The sequence below is a fragment of the Ursus arctos genome, unplaced genomic scaffold, assembly GCF_023065955.2.
Source record: "Ursus arctos isolate Adak ecotype North America unplaced genomic scaffold, UrsArc2.0 scaffold_36, whole genome shotgun sequence".
Lineage (NCBI taxonomy): Eukaryota > Metazoa > Chordata > Mammalia > Carnivora > Ursidae > Ursus > Ursus arctos.
This window is the reverse complement of record NW_026623050.1, coordinates 27,079,441-27,102,054: the sequence shown is the minus strand read 5'-3', so window position 1 is coordinate 27,102,054 and position 22,614 is coordinate 27,079,441. Positions and strand designations below refer to the sequence as shown.

Below are 22,614 nucleotides of genomic sequence, written 5' to 3'. Positions count from 1 at the left end.
CTTTGTTTTCTAATTAAATGTATCTTTCTTTCTCTTTTTCTCTGCTTTATTGCCTTAGATTGGCCAAAGATGCTTTATTTCCTTCTCTTCGAGCCTGAAAGTGATTTCTTTTCTTTTCTTTGCTTCAATAATGGCATAATCACTTTCACCATGCTTTCAGATTTGCATAAAGTCTTGTCAATTCAATATGAATATCCCCATTTTACAGAGAGAACAATTGAGATGCAGAGTTAAGTAACTTAAGGCCCAACAGCCAGTGACTAGCAAGTCTGAGATAAGAACCTGTCCTGTGTGATCTGGAGATTACGCACTCCCCACTGCAGGCCACACTGCCGACAGAGGCCAACTGCAGATTGCTGAAGGACGGTTATCACGGTGTTTCTTAGTCCTCCAGCCGTACTCTGGTCAGCAGACTTTGTTATCTCTCTGTGTCCTAGTGATAATTCAGAAATGGAAATGAATGAACACAGGCCCGGGGCCAAGTTCTGAGCAAGAGAAAGTCAAAAGCTGAGAAGTAAACAGAGCTCTTAAAACTCTCCAAAATGAAATCCTCTCCAAGCTGGATGACTGTCAACTTTTTTTTTAATGATATCTCAGATCTGACTCCTTAATTATTTGGGGGGATGCCTTCTCTTTTCCCAGCAGATAGTCGTCCACAGCCAGAGCCCTTTATGGAGCAGTACCTGTAGTTCTTGCCACTGTCTCTACACACTGCTCTCCAAATGCTTGTTCTTCCTTCAGACAGGTCGCTCCACTTTGATGCCCCCTTCTGAGGATGGGGATAAGTGAGAGGCGGAGACATGTGGCCACACAGTGGCCTTTGTAGGAAGGGAAGGACAGAAGCTTCTGAGGCAGTACTAACCCGCATGAGGCTCTGAGGAGGTCACCCAGGGAGGGGGCAGGTGCTATGAGCAGCATTACCCACAATCCCTCTGGCTTCCAGAGTTCCTGCTGCAGTACACAATGCCGAGTGGAATGATAATCCTGGTGTTAAATGTCCCGCTGGTTTTGCAGGGGTGCAGGTGCATCTTTGTCTGAAAGAGTGGCATTCCTTTTCAGGATGAGAGTAGGAAAGAATGTGACCGAATTCCCGAGATACCACGAAGGGACCTCGGCCATGCCCAGGAACTGCACCAGCATGGGTGTTTCCCGGCAACTGCAGTCCCGGGCTGGCCACAGGGCCTTACCGGTCCTGCTCAGGTTTTCATCTTTACGTGGAGCCACATGAAGGAGACTGGCTCTTGAGAGGCATTTTTCAAAGTGCATGACCTGAATCAGAATCACCTGGTTGGGGGAGGGGCAGAGGTATGCTTCCTGAAGTGCTAATTTAGGGCTCTACCCTAGACTTATGGAATCAGAATCCTATTGGGGGGCGGTCCCAGGAATCCCCATTTTTAATAAGTGGACCCGATGATTTTGGTACTGTTCTGCAAGGGTGTCTGCAGGTGCCTGAAACTTCCTGCAGGGTAGCCGAGCCGGCGTGAGGAGGCACATGGGAAGCCACCAGGAGTCCTGAGACCCAGCTTTCCCTTTGGCTTTGCTGTGTGACCTTGAGTAAGGTCACCACCTGGGAAGCCACCAGGAGTCCTGAGACCCAGCTTTCCCTTTGGCTTTGCTGTGTGACCTTGAGTAAAGTCACCACCCTGGACTTCTTTTCCTCATCTGATGAATAAGCTTCCAGAGCTTCTTAATGGCAAAACTGGGCCAGCACCACGGACTCAGGTCTTCATTTTGACACCTGAGTTTGAAGTGAGAACAGGACTTCTGAAAGGAGATAGTAATTAGAGCAAATTTCATTGTGCACAGTGTGTGCCAGGCTCTGGCGTACAGATCAAGGTAGATGAGCTCGTCTTCTCTCCACCATAGCCCTATGAATTTGATACTTTCCTAGTCCTATTTTACAGATTAGGGAATGGAGGCAAAGAAAAGTTCAAAGAAAAGTTAAGGTCTCATAGGTAGTAAGAAGTGGAACTGGATTCCAAACTCCAACTCCAGAGCCCTTGTTCTTAACAACAAAGATACACTATCTCTCAGCCATAAATGTCCGGCTGGCAATCGGAAATAGCGGACACAGCTAAGAGGTTTGATCATCTGGCAAATGCGGCAGTTCCCTAAATAGAGGTGACAGGTGGAAAGCCAGAGGAGCGTGGAAGGAGCAGAGAGCTGGAGGCCGATAAACACCTGCCGACCTAACCAACCCAGGGTAACACAGTCCTACCCCCTTCTAGAGGATTGTTCATGGGTCGGAGTACTCCGCCCTGCCTGCCCAGATCCCTCTGGGGATAATGGCTCTAACCCTACCCTTTCCTTTGTAGAGATCTGAGGGCAGAAATAGGTCCCTGCTTTTTCCTAAGCTTTGAAGATCCCTTCAGGAAGTGAAACACTGACCACCATGAAACCAGACTCCCTTCACCAGAGGAGACTTGTCCGGCAGATGACACCAGCACCTAATTTGGCCTCACGCGGAGACTGGTCCAGAATTTGGTGGTGGAAGCAGCAGGCTTGCTCAGAAGGTGCGGTTAGAGTGAGCGCCATCTCCTGCTCCTAGATGAGTGAGGGGTTGGATTTCCCAGGGAAGGGAAGGACCTCTCTCTTCTTAGTGTGCTCTCCCTGGGAAGGGGGGCTGTATTCCCTTTGCTGCCCCAGTGTCAACTCTCACCTTCATGGTAAAGACTCTCCAATGTGTACATCTAGTCTGGGCCTTTCTGTGGAGCCCCAGACTGTTCGATCCAACAGCCTCCTGGACATCTCCCTGTAGAGGTCCTACTGATGACATACACTCCACATGTCTCCAACCAAATTCAGGCTCTTTGTCCTGACCCCTGCCCTCTTTTGCTCTTCTCTTGGTTAATGGAACCAGCTCACCAAGTTCTACAGTGTTTCCCATCACCTACAGGTGAAGCCCAGACTCCTGGCTCAGAAGCTGGGGAACTTTGGGAGGCAGACCCACTTACCTGCCCAGCCCCGGGCCCAGTCTTTGCATTCCAGACACACCTGTGCCCTTTAATACCTGTGTGTCTTTCCTCTGCCTAGTTTCCTCTGCCTTGTTTTTGTTAGAATGCCTTTTCTTGGTCTGGCAGTCTGATTGCACTTTCTTCCTTCAAGACCTGACTCAACTACTTTGAGAACTCTTCCAAGATTACAACAACTCCTCCCCAGGAGAGTTCCTTTCCTCCTTGGAGTCCCCACGGCCAGTGTTGTGCACCACTAGCACACGTTTGCCACTTTGCATTGTTAATATCTGTGCACACGTCCTGCCCTCTGGACACCAAGCGTCTGAGCTTCTCCATGGAGTGGGCTATCTGTCATAGACATACATACTCAACTGTGTTCTCCATGTTGGATGAGTGCTCAGATGTGGCTGAATAAATGAATACATGATTCAATAACTAGGTCAGAATTCCTGGGAAAATGGACCTGTAGAACCTCAAAATTTTAACCAAAGCGTAAAATGGTCGAAAGGACAGATGCCTAGAGGGACTGCCCGGGGGTCGTACAGCCCAAGACTCTCAACATGTGTGATTCTCAACGTTTGGCCATGTGTGTGACCTCTGGGCACCCTTGGCCCACCCTTCTGTGCCTACCTCCTCTCCTGCTGTGCCCGATCCTGCAACAGTTCGCCACCTTCTTGTCTGTGAGCCCAGGACACGCCCTTTGTTCTGGTCTCCCTGGAAACCATCCCTCCCCCGCTGCTTCTTCTAGGGAGCCTCTTCTGAGGAACTGGGATGGGGAACACAATGTGAGCTTTCCCAGAGCTCCAATTTCCAGCAACCTCCCCTTCCTGGCATTTCAGATTAACTGGCAGAGTGAGGACGGAGAAGCACAGGAGAGGCCAGGTGTTCCTCTTGGTGCCGCTGAGCAGCGGGTCCCTAAACTCATTAGGGTCACCTGGGCCACGTGTTAGCGGTACAGCTCCTGGGCTCTATCCAGGATGTGCTGAAGCAGAACCTCTAGACCCAGGCCCACAATCTCTGTTTTTAACATGTGCCTTTGGCTCGTTTAAAAAAAAAAATCATCAGACAAGTTAGGGAAACACTATGTTACAGTTTAGATGCCAAACAAATTAAATAAGCTTCTGTGAGGCTCATTTTGTGAGAGTGCCGTGTAATAATCATCTTCGCAGTGAAAATTTATTGGGCACTTACTATGTGCTTGGCACAACTTGAAGCCATTGATATATATTAACTCATTTGTTCTCTATTATAACCCCACAAGGTAGGTACTACTAGTAACTACTAACAGATGAGGCACGCAGAAGTGAAGGTACTTTACCCAAGGTCACCAGCTAGGAATTAGAGCACTAGGATTAAAATCCAATCGGTCTGGATCCTGAGTTTCTGCTCTTAGCCAACGACACACAGAAGATTAGCATTAGTAGAGTGGGCACACGCCGCTGTGTGCCGTAGACACTGAGTAAATTCCCACTGAGAGGAGGAACTGGGAACAGGCGTAATGAGAATGTTTGATTTACTGGCCCCTTTCACTTGCAGATGGCCAGTTCTCTGCCATCAGTCACCTATTCACTCCTACAGCACCCTGGGGGTGCAGCTCCAAGGTCAGCAGTGCTCTTTTGGTTCTGCGGTTGCAGAAATGAGGCCAAGAAGGGTCACAGTCAGGCTTCAGTGGGGACACCCACCTCCATCCGACTGATGGCTGGGGCAGTCTACACACAGGGTTTCCTTTTCACGCTACACCATGGATTTCAGGCTCCAGGGATCTAGTGCAGTAAATCATTTATGGGAATATGTAAATTGGGTAACAGTAGTGATAATCAACCTAGGATGACTATCTGGGATGACAGCCGAAAGCTGGCTTCTGCTGCCATAATATCTCCCTCTCAGGGGCTTAAGTGGATCGCACTGGATTAGCTGGACTGCACTGCTCTGGGACCTCAGGTCAGCGCGCTTGTCCATCTCATCTCATGTTCCCAGGTGAATCCAGATGGATTCCAGGATATGTTCTAGTTGCTGCTGGCTGGAGAGAATTGCCCACTCTCTAAGAAAGCATCAAGGACTTGGGGTAGGGGAAGCTGACCTCACAAAGGCCCCGAACACTATGGGGTAGAGTTTTGAGGGACTGCAGGCACTGGTGTTCCTTCTCTGGGCCACTGAGAGGTGAGGGGTGGGGAGGATGCTGGGGGTAGATCAGCTCTCCAGCTGTGTTGGCACCTGCTGGGCTCCAGACCCCAGCCTCCCTTGAGCTGTGCACCCGGGCCGCTCTAGCCATGGGCATGAAGAAGGATAGGAGTCTCTCATTCTCCTGAGAACTCTGAGGCAGTGAGGGGGAAGGCAGTCTCACCAGCAAGGGCCCCCCTACCTCTGTACACCCCACAATTCTACCCCATGGGTGCCTTCTTCTGTGGTGTGACTGAAAAGAATCCCTAGAAGCCCATCACACCTTGGCTCTGTGCTCCATTCACCGACCATTATGACCATAGAATCATCCCCTAAAAGGTCCCTTCTCAATACAACCTTGGGATCTGAGAGTAACCAGGCAAGCCCTTGGTGGGGATGGACCCAGGAGTATGTCTCAGTCCTCTGTTAGGTAGCTAGAAGGGAGCAGATGAGGGAGCTCAGAGAAGGAGACCAGGAGAGGGCAGTTTCAAGGACAGAGGAGGGGAGGCAAAGGAAAAACAAGTAACGAAACAATCAGAATTTCACAACGGTGTCCCCATACCGCCCCAATCTTTCTGTCAGTTTTACTATGTTGGCTGCATATTGGAATCAAGGGGGACACTTCCCAACGGACCCATGACTGTCCTCTTCCACCACTCTGACTTTAGTGGTCTGGGGCAGGCCTGGCACCAGGATTTCTTATGGCTTCCTGGGTGGTTCAGACACAAGCCAGGGTTGAGCCCCACCGCCTTGAGAGTGGCTGCAGGCCTCCCAGCCGGGGTTGCTGCCTCATTCACTTCTATGCTCGCAGCTTCAGTCTGTGGAAAAAGCAATTTCTTTAGCTCTTTCACTAATGGCTGAGCTAAAAAGAGCTCCACAGGGAGAACTGACATCCCTAAAGTTCTGTGAGGCTAACCTGTACGCTCACGAGGGCGGGGACCACAGCTGACTTGTTTTCCCGGGAACTCAGCACTTTGTAACCGTGACTGTTTGGCATCAGTGTTAAAACAGCTCCTCATTTTCCTGAAATCCTTTGAGCTGGGAAAGCTCATTGCTACAAGTGACCTTTCGCTTGCTCAACAGCACAATGGGTTTAACAGCAATGACGTTTACCTCAAGGTACTGGAAAGATGGGGGGGCTGGTGCCGGAAAGAGAGCTGGAAAGTCTGATTCAAACGCTAATGCAGCATGGCCCCCTCGCGCTGACGCACGGGCTCCTAGGCATCCTTTAAAACCTAGTTCAAACGTCATCCCTCTGTGAGTTCTTCACAAGGAGACTTCTGTGCTGTACGCATGACTCTACTTTGGTACCTTCCACTCTATGGTCAACACGTCAGTCGGCGGCTCCTAAGTCCTTCTTCCGCCAGGCACTGTGCCAAAGCTTTCCTGTGTCGATTAGACACCTACTCATCTGCCGCACGAGAATCTGAGGTCCTTGAGGGTGGAGGCTTAAAGATAAATCAGTATATTCCCTACAACGCCTAGAAGACTTCGCTTCTGGCAACTTCTTCCTGCAACTAAGAGGATGTCAGTGCTTGTGTTTCTAAGTCTTGAATAAGTATTGGGGATTTATAGAAAAATGGGATTTTGGAGTTGGGAGAATAAGAGTGAGCAAAAGGCACGGTGAGTGGGAGCAGATGGCTTTACAATGTCAAGGGATGGAAGGAAAGTCATCTGGCCCCACAAGGGACTTGGAGTTGGAGAGTCAGGCTGTCTGGGATGAGGCCATTGCAGGTGGATGGCCAGGGCCATATAGCCCCGTGAACTGGGGAGAAGACGGAAGAAGATCCACTCCAGCACGGCAGGATGGTTACATAAACACAACCCCAAACTGAATCCATCTGAAGATTCAGAGTTTTTCTGCATCCTTGAGATCCCAAAGGGACCCAGTGGAGTGAGACAGTATCTCAGAGCCACAAAACAGAAGGGCATAAACCTAGATTAGAAGGTGGTTAAGAAAACAGGGAGCATCTTATTGCACAGGGCAGCGGCAGTAGGGGTTAACCGATTACAAGCCTTTCATTAGAACTTCAGAGAAGGGAGCAGCTTTCCAGTGAAACCAGTGTGATTCTGATCCCTAAATTGACAAAGACAGTATTTCCAAGTGCATGCCTCATACACAAACTCTGCAAGATGTTAATAGGAATTATGTCAAATAGGGACGCCATGGCCGATCATTCTGGGAATGTGAGATTATACAAATTTAAGCACAGGTTTCTCTTTTTCTTTTTTTTTTTAACTCTAGTTTGTCTCAGAATCTCTAAAAGGGGAATGTACCTTGTGAACCTTCAAGGGGGATATGTATTTTCCAAAGCAATTTCAACACAGAACTTCCCTCACTCTTCCTCCCCTCTCCTTTTTTCTCCTTCTCTTCCTTTCCCTTTTCTGGTAGAACTTATAGCAAGGGTGCTCCATAGAACACACTTTGGATCATGTTGCTATAAACTCACCTTGCAGCTGTAAAAATCCTAACTAGAACATGAAAGAATCAACTTCAATACTACCTTTAAGAATTTCACCAAGAAAAGGTGGATTTGATTTTAGCAATGTAAAGACATTTTAATATTAGGAAATTATGAAGGTAATTCCTAACGGCAAAGAGGTAAAATAAAAAAAAATATGATAACCTCAACAGATAACGAAAATGTATCTGTATCCATTATGAATTCAATATCCATTCTTGACTTCAAAGTCTAAGAACTAAGATTAGGAAAATATCTCCTTTATGGGATTAAAAATTATCCTGAGTAAATGAAGACAAGATCACTGGTTTCACTGCTATTGTTTAACATGGTTCTTGAAGTTGTACAGTCATTCACAAAACAAAATTATACATATAAAGGAGAAGATAAAAGTATCATTATTTGCAGATGGTCTAATTATCTTCCTAGGAAAAAGAGGGAATCAACCGAAAACGTATTCAGATGATTGAGAGAGTAAGATAAGAGCTAGTTGCAGGATATATTTTCCAAATCAATAATTCAAAGTAGGAGCGTTTAGAGAAAAAAGATCCAATTCCCAATTTAAAAAAGAAAATGAAATAAAAACCTCAACCAGAAAGTACAGGACCCATTTGAAGGAAATCTTTTTACTTGATTGGAAGATATTAAAGAAGACCTGACTAAATAGGTAGCCATCCAATATTTCTGGGTGGACACTGGAACATTGCAAAGATGCCAATTTTACCCAATTAATTGTAATGAACGTGCAATCCTGCAAAGTGTTGGCTTTAGTTGTTTATCACAATGAATCTAAAATTCATCAGGAAACAGAAACAGTGGAAAATAATTTTTTAAATCCTCAGAAAAAGAGGAAGGATTTGACCCATCAGGGATTAACGGCTACTATAAAACCATGACAATGCAAGCACTATGGAATGGGGGACTGGCAGGCATAGCAACGAAACCACACAGCCTTCAAGGACCCCCTGAAATATGTATATATGATACCCACATATCTGTGACTACACATACCCACTAAGACAAAGAACTGGAAAAAAATACTTTAAAGAGTTAATGGAGCTTTCTCAGAGTGGCGGGATTATGGCTTTTTACCTCTTTGTATTCTCTGTACTTTTCAGATTTTCTGTGCTGGGCATGTGTTCATTATCTAATTACAGACACATGAATTGCTGTGTGTGTGCACACCAGCGCGTGTGTATGCAGGCACTTAAATGATGTGCTCACTGCAGGACGGCGCTCCCCGGGGCGAGAGCACCCGTTTGCTGCCATGCCCATCTCTGCCTTCTCTGCTGTGAGCTGCTGTGGGTAAAAGAGGGGGTGGTAATGAGGCCCAGGGGTGGAGGTGGAGGTGAGGATGAGGGGCCTCTGGGGGAGAAAAGGGTGCAGAGCAGAGAGGCATGGTGTGTGTACGAGCGTTGCCAGCTTCACAGTTTTGCCCTGAGCCGGGAATTATGAAGCCAGAACACAACAGAAAGTTGAGAGTTATTTTCCTTGGCAAAGGAGCTTTGCTCTGAGGTTGTAACATTGCCCTGAGGTTAAGCGATGGTGAGTGGAGAATGAGGGAGAGATTGCCAGCTTGGATCTGAAAAATGTGCACCCTGTGATTTCAATAAAACCCCAGATTGGCGAGAGTTAGGGGAATGTTTGTAGAAGCTGGCCCTGAGCCTGGGGTGGGAACAGGAGTTGCTGGTGACCCCCGTGGGCTGCTGAAGCTCCCTGTCTATGGAACTGCACAGGATGGGGAGGGAGAGACCCTATGGCCTGTTACCATGCCAACCGCTCAGAGGCCTCACCCCTCCATCTGCCAGGCAGTGGTCAACTATGCTGAGGGACAGGGCACTGTGGGAGCAAGTGGACCTGCATTCAGGTCCTGCCCTCTCCGTTTTGCAGAGTGACCTTGTGCAAGTCACTTAACTTTTGCCGCCTGCAATGTCTTCCTCTGTGGAACGGAAATAGCAACCCCTATTTCCCTTTAGCAACTTATCTTGCCCCCATGGGGACTTTCTGAAACAACAGTTAGGAATTCAAGTCTGGATCAGAGGAAAAGGAGGAAGAAAAAGGAAAAGCCTAAGTCGTATTTGAGCAATAGTTCCCTCAGTGAAACCCAAACAGCCTTTGTTTGGGTTTGTTTGCTAAATTCTATAATTTCTGGAATGGCAGCCCTGGAGGGGGTGGCCAGGCAGTCATCTGAGAGTGGGGGAGGGTAGAAAGGAAACCCTAGGGACCCTGCCACAGGATCAGAGGACACAGGGCTTCGCTGTCCTTTGGTTAGAGAATCACACGTTGAGAAGTCGAAGAGGTCTCAGTTTAGCAGGGAGAGACCAGAAGGTCAGTACCCGGCACCGATATCATGCAGTGACTTATCAGTAGATTCTCAAATAAGGGCCCAGCATAGGGAGAGTTCCCTGTCCCACCCTGTCTGACTTTGAATTGGTCTGGAAAAGTCAGAGGTGCTACCCTCCCAACGGGGCTTCCTACTTCCTTCTCTTGGTTGCTTGGGGGCTATTATCATAAGTGCTACAAAAAATGCAAGAGAACTGTGAATCTTCCTTGGTTTTCATTTTCGTTTAAAACACAATTTCAGGGAAACACCTAAGTCAAGATAGCTTTGAGGGAAGATCCTTTCAGGGATTATCTGTTCTCTGAATGTCAAATAAAGAAAGACTAGAAAGAAAAGAAAACCCAAAAGACACAGGAACACTTAGACGCAAGATGAAAGCCCCAGTGTACAATAAACAGTATAAGCCCCAAACCTGCAAGAGGGGCTGGATGAGACTGGGGCTGCATGGCTCTGGGTCTGAGAGCAGGCAGGGAACATGGGCCAGTTTGGCTCCTCGACATCATGGGGAGTTAAAGTGCCCCAAGTCGGGGAAGACACAGAGCCAGTGCTCTGTGTGGGACAGAGAGGGGCAGGGCTCCCCTACCCAGGCAAAGAGACGGAAGGAAGGTAGTGCCTGCTGCCCAGACCTCCACTCCCCTGGAGCTGCGTTCTGGGGGAGGCCAAGCACGCAGGCCAGGCTGTGGAGCCAGGTTCTGGGCAATGCCGGGCCCGACTCTGATCAGATCGGTCACCTCACTAGTCAGCCCCAACGTCAGACTTGGTTCTGAACTGGAGCTGCTGGTGTCAGAGTGGGAGGCAACCGGACAACTAGAGAGGGAGGGACAGATGACCCAGAGGGAGGAAAAAATGCACCATGACACACGGCAGGCTCCAGCCCTGGTTGCACCTGTCAACCAAAATTCCTTACCAGGAGGCAAAGGGATGCCAGGAAAGACGGTCCACAAAACTGACAGCCAGGAGAAGGCTTTCCAAGAGATACAAGGAGAAAAAACCTTGAAAACCCAAGGTATTTGTAAACAAAGAGCAGGCAGATAGGAGGTAGGACCAAATGAGTATGAAGAAAAGCCAGGTGCAGATCCTGTTAATGAAAATACGGCCAAGGATAAATCCAATGTCAGGATCGAGCTGGGCTGTGGACATGGAGGAGGAAAGAGTCAGTGCTGGGAGAGTACTGGGAATCTCACCCCTGAGTATGCACAGACGATTTTATGCAGCGGGGAGTGGGAATCAGAGGCTGGACCAAGAGACCCTACTGCGTATAATCGGAGAGGAGATCCAGAAGACGAGATGGAGGGAACGGAGGAGAATTATGTCTCGTTTAACGCTCACAGCTACCTTCTGGGGCAGATTCTTGTTTTCCAATGAGGAATCTGGGAGACCGGGCTGGGCGGGCTTGCCTGAGGTCTCATGGTCACGAGTGGTGGAGTGGAGTCTCCATCTCAGGCCGGAATCTCCAAGTCAGGGCAGGGTGACCAGCTCTCTCCTGTGCCCAGGACTTTGTAGCTTTTAGCAGAGAACATCCCGTGTGTTAGGGAAGCCTTCAGTCCCTGGCAAACTGGGACAGTCGGTCACCCTGGGTCCAGTGCATGGACTTTGAAATTTGACCAACTCAGTCTGAGCTCCATTTCTACCTTCCCTGTGTGTCCCTGGACAACTTATTTAACCATTCTAAACTTTTTTTTTTAATCTGCAAAATGGTAATAACAGAGCCAGTGTGCACACTAAATGGGGATTCATTTAAAGCTCTTAGTCTATACCTGACCCCTGGCATGTACCCAATAAATGTCACCTGTTGTCATTTATGTCCTTATTACCCAATGTGTGTGTTTCCCACTATGAGGCCCCACCTGTGTAGAGCAGGGCCAGCTCTCAGAGGCCTTGAGTGCCGGGATGAAGGGTATGGATGCCATGCTTCAGGCCAGTAGTTCCCAAACCTCACTGCCCATCAGAATCGGCAGGGAGCTTTGTTTAAAACCTACCTTCCCAGCACACATCCCTCTCAAATTCTGATTCAGCTTGTCTGGAGAAGGGTCTGCTAGTCTGCAACAGGAAGTCTCTGAAAATTGTTTATATACCTCAGAAACCTTAGAAAACATCATAATGAGCGTGTTGGGCAGTTTTGCTGCGTATGAATGTTTTGAGTTGTGGCCAGCCTTGGCTGCCGTCAGAAAGACAATGTTAGCTCAAGGTGAAGCCCTCTCCTAGCCGGGAGCCCATTGTTTGCCACTCCCCCACCCCCCAGGCTTGAGCGTGCAGGAGGGCGAAACCATGAAACCCCTCGTGGTGACCCCCAAAGATGGCTCCTGTGCCCAGGGCAAGGGCAGGACTCGTTTCCCCTGTCTGAGGGCCCGTGCTTCCCAGACCACACTCCTGGCGGCTGTCCCAGGCGCCCACCTCTGCGGAGGAAGGCATTCCTTCCCCGTGACCTCATCAGAAAGTGTCCCCTCCTCAGGCCAGAATTTTCCACCACAAATTCCTCATCAACAGCCGCCCTTCTGGCAAACTAAGGGTGGGCAAGTTAGGGCGACTGTTCTCTAAGTCACAGCAGGGACCCTGCTTGGGGGCACACATTATCTCCAGAAACAGTACGGCTCAGCGCAGGTTTCTTAAATGTTTGCAGATTGCAAAACAGCAAACAATAGATTTTTATCTGAAACACCTGTGAACATTTTCTGAAATTAGCTGAGAAAAAGCAAATGAAATTCCAGCCCTTCCCCTTCAAACTGACATATCCAACAAAAACAAAAAGGAACCCATTAACTCGGACCTTGCTGTACTGAAAAGATGGTGTCTTACCTTGTTTTCCTGAGGACAAATGAAGGACATATGTAACTTCGAGTTGTTTCTTTTCTCCTGGCACACTCGTGCATTGTTCAGGGAATAGCTTCTGCTAACTGGTAATTTAGGAACACTGCAAAAATGAGAAAAAATGGGATGTCAGTCTGGGTTTGTCACAGATGGGTCCAGTGACTTCTCTTTGGGTCCAGGTTCCTCCTCGGTATAGGTGGTGGGGTGGGGTGGGAGGTGATGAGGGTGGGTGTGGGTGGGATTAGTTTAGAACTCTGTAGTCCAACATGGTAGCCACTGCGGCATGTGGCTATTTTAATGTAAATTAATGAAACAGAACTAAAAATTAAAATTTTCAGTTGCACCAGCCACATTTCAAGGGTTCGAAAGCTGTGTGCGGCTAGTGGCCGCCATGTGGGACGGAGCGGATGAAACATTCCCATCAGTGCACAGAGCTGTATTTGCTGCACCCGGCTTAGACTGGAGAGCACAGGTATCTCCCCTTTTCCAAAGTTCGAGTTATGTCCCCTTGCTTTTACAAAAGACCTGTGCTGGCTCACTGAAAGACATCTGAAGAGGATTTCGTTTTTATGAAAGAAGGCATCTGGTGCCTGTTTTGCAGAGGAGCGAGAGTGGTGCTGGGGAGCTCCTTCCCCAGGATGACGCTGGGGATCTCAGCACCAAGCCACCACAGTTTTTAGCTGTGCCTGCGAGCATCTGGGCTTTATCTTGATTTATTTTGTGCTTCTGTCAACAAGATGTGCCCTAAGGTATCAGAAAAGCCTAGGAAGGTTATCTTTGGGTCTGGGAATGCTCAAAAAATTTTCCATATAAATTAATGGTAATTGCTTCTTTGTAGTTACCATCTCAGCTTGCAGAAGGTTTCATAGGAACGCTCTACTTCCAGATAGTGGGAGGAACCTGTGATGAATGACAATCTCCCACTCCTCTCCATTGCGTGCCCATGACAGACATTGCTAATCAATCACAGTATTCTTTCCTGTTGCCCCCTGATGGGTCTGCCCTATCCTTCTCGGAGATCCTGAAATATGTGTGTGAGACAAACCATGTACTTCCAGGGAACCGACATGAGTTCTTCACCTTTTTTTGTGCTGTGGCCACCCTTTGGCAGTCTGGTGAAACCTATAGATTCCCTTCCTAGAAAAATGTTTTTAAATGCATAAAGCAAAATAGTAAGGATTACAAAAGAAACCAATTACGTTGCCATAGCTTTCAATATAATTGCAAAAGCACAAATGTTTGATATAATAATAACATGCTTCATTACCAATGTACCAAATAGCAAGATCTGCTGGCACGTAATTTTTTACTTATAATGTTATAATTTTGCCATAATTTTACAATAATGTTGAAAGTAAAAGATATTTTGAGATTTTTATAATAACCATAATGAGGTATAAAAAGGAGTATGACTTCTTTGGTGAAGAAGTCACAGGTCCTGGTAAAGTAATTGTGGTGTGTTGCTTCACTCCTAATGGAAGGAAGGGCTAAATTATAGTAGTTAGTGAAACTAAAGATGCAATCTTTTTCCATCCAAATTCATGGACTCATTGATTTCTATAGACAGATCCCATAGAGTTGCATGGACCCTGGTGAGGAATCACCCTTTGTCAGGTGATCTGTGAAGTCCCAGATTTGTCTTTCTGTGACCACATAAAATAAATTCCTCCCGTTTGTTCATGCACTATGGAGCAAGAGTGTGCCAAGACTCTCCACAGACCTCCCCCTTCTTCAAGACAGCCCCATGTAGTTGAAAAGACATGGGGTGGGGTGATGGGGAGGTCTGCTAAGAATGCGGAGGGCAGAGGGAGTGGAGAATGAAGAAGGGGATCAGAAGAAGACAGGAAATCTCGGCCATGTCTGTGGTGACAAATGCAAAATGAATGTCACTTTCTGCAGTGAAGATGGGAGGGGAGGGGTTAATTGTCACTGTGGACCACGGCAGACCACAAAGTCATTCCCTCCACAACGAACTCAGAGTTAATTCCATGAACTCATGGTATAAAGTTAGAAAACCAAATGGTCAGCATCTGGAGATGACACTCCCTCCTTTTAGTGCCCTCCCCCGCCTCAATGGCCTTTTATGTCATGACCTTTCAGTGCTTTTTGGACAGTTTCATGTCTTTCTCAAAGCAAATGGAATGCCCATTAGTGAAAAAGAAATTTCTACAACACCAGTGGCAGTGTGGGAATAAATATTTATAGCCTGGGCTCTGAAACCAACATATTCTCATTATTTATAGAACTTTGAGCCAGGCCTATGCCATGTGAAAACTAATTTACGCAAGAATTTCTTTTCAGTTTATAAGAAACACTTGCCTGCCACTTTCTTCTGGGAATCCTGACAGATCACAAACTCAGTCAAACTTAGAAAAAATTAGCTGACTGCAGCAGAAATACCCAGATCAAACCTGATTTCCCATTAATCAACACTTCATGATCTTCGAGCCAAGCAGGAACTATTTCCTCCACAGTTCTCCCTCTGGCACAATGTCTCTCAGGCCAGCCAAGGAAAGGTCCTCTATTTCTCTGACAAGGCCACTCTGGTGTGTTCAGAATGCATTATTTTTTTCTTGCAGTTCTTTGTCATTCATTTACTCATTCATTCCTTCTGCAAATAATTGCTTTGTAGTCATTGTCTTTTCAGCTCAGGATTAGACGTTGAGGGGCTGGGAACTAGCACTGATTGCATACTTTCTATGTGCCAGGCCCAGTACAATGTCTTTTTCATCTGGTATCCCATTGCATTCCCACAACCATCCTGCAATGTTGGAATTACTGTCTCCAGTTCTATATATGAAGAGCTTAAGGCTCAGAGGTACAGTAATTAACTAGTTAACTATGCAGCTATTAACAAGTAATAACTACTTAACTAGTTTTCTAGAAAGGGAAACATGTATAATATGATTCTGGGGACTTGAAATCTAGATGGGGGACACTATTGAAATAGCTAAGGATAGCTATAGCTAGAACGTAGATAGGGAAATAATTAAATTGTAGCGCCAGAGAGGGTGATTATTTGAAATGAGAGAACAGGTAAGAAAGGTCTAGGGATCACCGTGGACTAGGATGGCCAGTAAAGGGGCTGCCATCAAAGGATGGAGAAAGGGAAGAAAGAGGACATTATGAGTGGCGGGGTGGTGGGGAGCAAAGGCCCAGAACCAGAAATCACCCGCAGTTTGAGAGGTGGAGCGGAGTATGTCATGAAGGTACAAACTGGTTGAAGTGAGGGTATTCCTTAGCATAATGGCTTCTCTGAACTCAGTACTAAATAAATACCCAATAAAGGAACAACCAGATGCCTAAGAGAGTGAAAGAGGGAGTGGACAGATACTGGTGTGTGGGTGGGAATTAAGCTGGCTGGATGTGGCTGGACTGGGTTAAGAAGGACTTTGTCAGGCTGAGGACTGGTGTGTCCACTCGTAGGAACACACTGTGATCCCCACTTCCCTCGAATTTATACCACATAGGACTTTGGAGATAGATTTGTTCTGTATAGAAGGGATCACATGATTATTCCTGATGTTTTATCTGAAAAGCATACCTTAGAGTCAAATACATTAACATCATGAAATCAAAATCCAACCTAACAAAGGACTTATGTAGCTACATTTTATAGAAAAGTAGTTGATATGTACAACGCCCGAGATAGCCCATGGTAGAAGAGTGAAGTAAATCGTGGGGCAAGACGGGAGACAGGGAGATGAGCGAAGAGCTTGGGGGTGGTGACAGTGAGAGGTACTGGAGAGCTGGCAGTGGGGATCGAGAAAAGCAGGTGCATTCTAGGGTTATCGTAGAGGTAGAATCCACAGGATGTGGTGACTGATGGATGAGAGACATGAAGGACACAAGGGGGTGTCAAGAATAATTCACTCCTGTGCTCCCAGAGTGGATAAAGGTGCCATTTGCAGAAATGGGAGAACATAGGAGGAGCTGATGCGTGTGGGGAAATGATAAATCTGGTTTTCAAAAGGGGAGTGTGAGATCTTAATAAAGCTATTCATTGCATAGTTGGTTATATGGGCCTGAAGCTCAGGAGAGATGTCTGAGCTAAAGGCATAGATTTTTAAAAAGCTCAAAGCTTTAGGAATGGACTGGGCTCCCTTGGCAGTGTGTGTAGAGTGAGAAGTGCATCTAGGACAGAAGTTCAGGGAACCCCAACACGTAAGGGCGGATAGAAGAATAGGAACGTGGGGGGTTAAGATAGCAGAGGAGTAGGGGACCCCTTTTTCAGCTGGTCCCCTGAGTTGAGTTGGATAGGTATCAGACCAGCCTGAACATCCACGGAATCAGCCTGAGACGCAGGAAGATGCATCTGGATCTCTACAAATGAACGTCTCCAGCGCTGAGTATTGAGGTACGAAGCGGGGAGCCGTGAAACCATGCACAGATATCGGACGATAACAGGAAGGGGGAGGGAGCAGCCACGTTCTGGCTCCGGGAAGCGGTAGCCACCTGCACGTGGGGAGCGGGTGGACTCGTGGACCGGCACCTGCGAGACAGCAGACTGAGACCGTGAGCCAGGGAACACGCGCCACGAGACTTCTCACGGAACTCCGGTGTTCTCACTGGAACCAGACTGAGACCGGGAGCTCCGGAGTGCACGGGGGTGGCTGGTGGCTGGTGGTGTTAGAAACACAAAGGACAGAGACGCGCGGGCCCTGGAAGTGAGGGCTGGGACGCCGGGAGTGGGGCGCACATCCTGGGACGCTGCAGAGATGAGCAGCACCAACAGAAACAGAGTTAAAGTGGCCAGAACATCAGTGGAGAACGGTCTGCGATCCCTCTGTTCTGAGACAGAGGCTGAGATTCGGCCACTGCTGCTCTGACTCTCAGAAGAGGCACAGCAAACTGCCAGGGAAAGCCGCCAGAGAGCAAAAGCCTGGAAACACAGGCTCACAGGGTGCCCATCCACATCCCCCCTCCCAGGAGACACGGAGACTCTACCCAAACAGGGTTGCCTGAGTATCGGCAAGGCAGGCCCCTCCCCCAGAAGGCAGGCTGAAAAATCAAGAAGCCCACATCCCTAAGATCCCTATAAAACAAGGGCGCACGGCCTGGGTCCTGGTCAATAATTTGGGCTCTGGACAACCCCTACAAACTCTCCTCATCAGAATGATGAGAAGGAGAAATCCCCCCCCCAGCAAAGAAAAGACAATGAGTCTGTGGCCTCTGCCACAGAACTAATGGATATGGATGTAACCAAATTATCAGAAATGGAATTCAGAGTAACAATGGTCAAGATGATGTGTAGACTTGAAAAAAAGTATTAATGAAAATGTTAATGAGAATATAGAATCTCTAAGGGAGGAAATGAGAGCGAATCTGGCAGAAATTAAAAATTCTATGAGCCAAATTCAGTCAAAACTAGAGGCTCTGACAGCCAGGGTCACTGAGGCAGAAGAACGTGTTAGCGAATTGGAGGATGGGTTAGTAGAAGAGAAAGCTAAAATAGAATCTGGACTTAAAAAAAGCCACGCCCACGAATGTAGGTTATGGGAGATTACTGATTCAATGAAACGATCCAATGTCAGGATCAACGACATCCCTGAGGGGGTGGAGAAAAACAGAGGTCTAGAAGAGATTTTGAACAAATTGAGGTTGAACGCTTCCCTAATCTAGCAAGGGAAACAAACTTTTGTGTCCAAGAGGCAGAGAGGACCCCTCCCAACCTCAACCATGACAAACCTACGCCACGTCACGTCATAGTACAATTTGCAAATATTAGATGCAAGGATACAGTATTGAAAGCAGCCAGGACAAAGAAATTTCTCACGTACTAAGGCAAAGGTATCAGAATTACGTCAGACCTGTCTACACTGACCTGGAATGAGAGAAAGTGTTCAGGGGGCATTTTTAAAGCTCTTTCAGAGAAAAACATACAGCCAAGGATCCTTTATCCAGTAAGGCTGTCATTCAGAATTGATGGAGAAATAAAGACCTTCCAGAATCGCCAGCCATTAACCAATTTCGTAACCACGAAACCAGCCCTACGGGAGATATTAAGGGGGCTTCTATAAAGGTACAAAGGCCCCAAGAGTGATACAGAACAGAAAGTCACAATCTATAGAAACAAAGACTTTACTGGCAACATGGCATCATTAAAATCATAACTCTCAGTATTCGGTCTCAATGTGAATGGCTTAAATGCTCCCCTAAAGCACCAGAGGGTTGCAGATTGGATAAAAAGAAATGACCCAACCATTTGCTGTCTACAAGAGACTCATTTGGAACCCAAAGGTACATTCAGACTGAAAGTAAAGGGATGGAGTACCATCTTTCACACCAATGGACCCCAAAAGAAAGCTGGGGTAGCAATTCTCATATCAGATAGATTGGATGTTAAACTAGAGACTATAGTTAGAGACACAGAAGGGCACTATATTATTCTTTAAGGATGTATCTAACAAGTGGATATGACAATTATAAATATATATGCCCCCAACGGGGAGCAGCAAGATACACAAGCCAACTCTTAATCAGAATAAAGAGACATATAGATAAAAATACATTAATAGTAGGGGACCTCAACACCCCACTATCAGAAATAGACAGAACACCCTGGAAAAAACTAAGCAAAGAATCAAAGGCTTTGAATGCCATACTCGACGAGTTGGACCTCATAGATATATATAGAACACTACACCCCAGAACCAAAGAATACTCATTCTATTCTAATGCCCATGGAACATTCTCAAGAATAGACCATGTTCTGGGTCACAAAACAGGTCTCAACCAATACCAAAAGACTGAAATTATTCCCTGCATATTCTCAGACCACAATGCTTTGAAATTGGAACTCAACCACAAGGAAAAATTTGGAAGAAACTCAAACACTTGGAGACTAAGAACCATCCTGCTCAGGAATGATTCGATAAACCAGGAAATCAAAAATCAAATTAAACAATTTATCGAGACCAATGAGAATGAAAACACAACAGTCCAAAACCTATGGGATAGTAAAAAGGCAGTCCTAAGGGGGAAATACATAGCCATCCAAGCCTCACTCAAAAGAATAGAAAAACCTAAAATGCAGTATTTATATTCTCACCTCAAGAAGCTGGAACAGCAACAGAGGGACAGGCCTAATCCACGCACAAGGAAGCACCTGACCAAAATTAGAGCAGAAATCAACAAATTAGAAACCAGGAGTACAGTAGAGCACATCAACAGGACTAGAAGCTGGGTGTTTGAGAGAATCAATGAAATTGACAGACCACTGGCAAGACTTATCCAAAAGAATAGAGAAAGGACCCAAATCAATAAAATTATGAATGAAAAGAGAGAGGTCACAACCAACACCAGTGAAATTGGAAGCATTATTAGAAACTTTTATCAACAGCTTTATGCAAATAAATTAAGCAATCTGGAAGAGATGGAGGCCTTCCTGGAAACCCATCAACTACCAAGACTGAAACAGGAAGAAATGTATTTCTTAAACAGGCCAATTAATTATGAAGAGATTGAGTCAGTGATAAACAACCTTCCAAAAAATAAAATGCCAGGCCCGGACAGTTTTCCTGGGGAATTCTACCAAGCATTCAAAGAAGAAATAATACCTATTCTCCTAAAGCTATTTCAAAAAATAGAAACAGAAGGAAAGCTACCAAACTCATTCTATGAGGCCAATATTACCTTGATCCCCAAACCAGGCAAAGACCCCCTCAAAAAGGAGAATTACAGACCGATTTCCCTAATGAATATGGACACCAAAATCCTCAAGAAGATCCTGGCAAATAGAATCCAACTGTACATTAAAAGGATTATCCATCATGACCAAGTGGGATTCATCCCTGGGATGCAGGGGTGGTACAACATTCGCAAATCTATCAGTGTCTTAGATTTTATTCAGAAACAAAAATTCAGAATTCATATGATCCTCTCAATAGATGCAGAAAAAGCATTTGACAAAATACAGCATCCTTTCCTGATTAAAACCCTTCAGAGCGTAGGAATAGAGAGTTCATTTCTCAATCTCATAAAAGCCATCTATGAAAAGCCTACAGCAAATATTATTCTCAACGGGGAAAAGCTGGAAGCCTTTCCCTTAATATCAGGAACACGACAAGGATGCCCACTCTCGCCGTTATTATTCAACATAGTACTAGAAGTCCTTGCAACAGCAATCAGACAACAAAAAGGGATCAAAGGTATCCAAATTGGCAAAGAAGAAGTCAAACTGTCTCTCTTCGCAGATGACATGATACTGTATGTGGAAAACCCAAAAGAATCCACTCCCAAACTATTAGAAGTTATAGAGCAATTCAGTAATGTGGCGGGATACAAAATCAATGCTCAGAAATCAGTTGCATTTCTATACACGAATAATGAGACTGAAGAAAGAGAAATTAAGGAATCCATCCCATTTATAATAACACCAAAAACTATACGTTCCCTTGGAATTAACCAGAGATGTAAAGGACCTATATTCTAGAAACTATAAATCACTCCTGAAAGACCTTGAGGAAGACACAAAAAGATGGAAAAATATTCCATGCTCATGGATCGGAAGAATTAACATAGTTAAAATGTCCATGTACCCAGAGCAATCTACACTTTCATTGCTATCCCGATCAAAATACTGATGACATTTTTCAAGGAACTGAACAAATAGTCCTTAAATTTGTATGGAACCAGAAAAGGCCCCGAATCTCCAAGGAACTGTTGAAAAGGAAAAACAAATCTGGGGGCATCACAATGCCGGATTTCTAGCTGTACTACAAAGCTGTGATCACAAAGACAGCATGGTACTGGCACAAAAACAGACACATAGACCAATGGAACAGAATAGAGAACCAAGAAATGGACCCTCAGCTCATTGGGCAACTAATCGTTGATAAAGCAGGAAAAAATATCCAGTGGAAAAAAGAGTCTCTTCAATAAATGGTGCTGGGAAAATTGGACAGCTACATGCAAAAGAATGAAACTTGACCACTCTCTCACACCATACACAAAGATAAACTCCAAATGGATGAAAGACTTCGATGTGAGACAGGAAATCATGAAAATCCTGGAGGACAACATAGGCAACAACCTCTACGACATTGGCCAAAGCAACCTTTTTCATGACACATCTCCAAAGGCAAGAGAAACAAAAGATAAAATGAACTTGTGGGACTTCATCAAGATAAAAAGCTTCTGCACAGCCAAGGAAACAATCAAAAAAATTAAGAGGCAGCCCACGAATGGGAGAATATATTGGCAAATGATGCTACAGATAAAAGACTGGTATCCAAGATCTACAAAGAACTTCTCAAACTCAATACACAAGAAACAAATAAACAAATCATAAAATGGGCAGAAGATATGAACAGACACTTTTCCAATGATGACATACAAATGGCTAACAGACACATGAAAAAATGTTCAAAATCATTAGCCATCAGGGAAATTCAAATCAAAACCACACTAAGATACCACCTTACGCCAGTTAGAATGGCAAAAATCAACAAGGCAGGAAACAGCATTTGCTGGAGAGGATGTGGAGAAAGGGGATCCCTCCTACATTGTTGGTGGGAATGCAGTTTGGTGCAGCCACTCTGGAAAACAGTGTGGAGGTCCCTTAACAAGTTAAAAACTGAGCTACCCTATGATCCCACAATTGCACTACTGGGTATTTGCCCCAAAGATATAGACATAGTGAAGAGAAGGGCCTTATGCACCCCAATGTTCATAGCAGCATTGTCCACAATAGCTAAATCGTGGAAGGAACCGAGATGCCCTTCAACAGATGACTGGATTAAGAAGCTGTGGTCCATATATACAATGGAATATTACTCAGCCATCAGAAAGAACGAGTTCTCAACATTTGCTGCAACATGGACGGCACTGAGGAGATAATGCTAAGTGAAATAAGTCAAGCAGAGAAAGACAACTATCATATGATTTC

At 46.0% G+C, this 22,614-nt stretch overlaps 1 long non-coding RNA gene across 1 annotated transcript in view; it reads right to left on the bottom strand.

The window, feature by feature from the left end:
- The window catches only part of LOC125282840 (uncharacterized), a 90,761-nt gene that overhangs the window by 16,804 nt on the left and 51,343 nt on the right, over positions 1–22,614 (bottom strand). Inside the window, exon 2 of the long non-coding RNA XR_007190205.2 lies at positions 12,714–12,828. This is a non-coding gene — a long non-coding RNA (uncharacterized LOC125282840). The remainder of the gene's footprint in view (positions 1–12,713; positions 12,829–22,614) is intronic.